At 24.8% G+C, this 1,622-nt stretch overlaps 1 protein-coding gene across 2 annotated transcripts in view; it reads right to left on the bottom strand.

The window, feature by feature from the left end:
* Positions 1-1,622, bottom strand: part of LOC106467079 (TATA box-binding protein-associated factor RNA polymerase I subunit B-like) — a 52,043-nt gene that overhangs the window by 4,957 nt on the left and 45,464 nt on the right. The window lies entirely within an intron of this gene.

The following is a 1,622-nucleotide window of genomic DNA, read 5'->3' on the forward strand; positions in this document are numbered from 1 at the left end:
TAATAATACACGTCGTACTATATATTACTACTACTAACTACTAAATATATCTATATTTCGTTGTTGTTTATATATTATAATTAATACATATATATATATATATATATATATATATATATATATATATTGTTATACAAATGATGATAATAATAATAACAGTTGACTTTCTATGACATTATGGTTGTATCAAATCTTCGATTCTATAGCCTGACGAAATTTGAATGAGCCAAAATATAATCCACGAGTTAAATTTAAAGTGCATTATTAGATCAAACTTGTTTATTCTTTAGTATATGAATGTTTTGTGAAGATTCTAAATACAAAAACTTGTACAAATACCTTCTAAAATGTTAACAGAAAAGTCAATAAAGTGAGTGTTATTTACAATTTAGCTATATCAATAGCTATCGTAATACTGTGACTCAGAAATGGTTCATAGTTATGCCTTAATGTTTATATGGTAACCTTATAGTTTGTAATCAACTTGGAATCATAAATGGCAATAATTTATAAAATGAACTAAATGTTAATTATCAATATGATTACATTTTGTTTCCAAAACAATCAATTTGCATATCCATTTTGTCAGATAATAAAATTTCTTACATGATTCATAAAAACAAAATAATTCATAGCAAACATAGTTCAGATAAATCTCACTTATTACCCTGAATGATTTTGATTTGTTTGAAAAATTATTTATTTTGCTTATCTGTTTCAGCTACAATGAGGTAACTTTCATTATTTCTTATCAATTGTTTATGTATGTATGTATGTATATAAAAAAAAACAATTCATGAAAAGCCCAAAAAGTAATTAATCTCATTCACATTCAATATGAATGCAATGCCATTGGATCTTCAGCAAATATAATGAAACCATTATAATGCAACTTATCAATGTCTGTAAATTACTAATAGGATTATGAATTGTATTTCCTACATATATGAAAATGATTAGGAAAAACATGACAGACTGGCCCTAAATTAACTACCACACTGCTCTTTACAAATCTTTTAAAAAGTAATTTTTAACATCATTCACCAAAACTATGTAGTTAATAACTTCAATATAATTTTATCTTAACCTTTTAGTGGCTAACATTCTATGCTTCAGTTAGTATGTTCTAGTGAAATATCTGGGTAAGTGGTGGAGATAATATTCTAATGAAGTAAATACCAGAAACAGAAATTAAATCTGAAAACTGTTCATAAGACAAAACATTTCTTAACCATTAACTGAATGTATAGATGTATGTTATTGTTTCTATGTTCTTCTAAATGCAAACTCAACCAACACCAATTATTTTATTTCACAAAAAAGGTTGTGACATAACCTAACCTTCCACTAATTTTTTATATATTTTTAGGTCTAATCTAAAGCTTGATTTTTATCTGAATCTAAAATTTTCTGGAGAACTCTGAAAAATAGTAAAAACTGCTAGCTCTAGTGAAAATTTTCAATTAAAATGTATTTTAAATTTATATGTCACAACATAATACCTTAAACAAATCACCATACATAACATCCTTTAAATCTAAAAGATTATTTCCATATTGTTATTTTCACCTTCTCAGTAAAAATATTCCGCTGGTATAACAACCATCTTTAAAATCATAAAT

The sequence above is a fragment of the Limulus polyphemus genome, unplaced genomic scaffold, assembly GCF_000517525.1.
Source record: "Limulus polyphemus unplaced genomic scaffold, Limulus_polyphemus-2.1.2 Scaffold2481, whole genome shotgun sequence".
NCBI classification, from domain to species: Eukaryota; Metazoa; Arthropoda; class Merostomata; order Xiphosura; family Limulidae; genus Limulus; species Limulus polyphemus.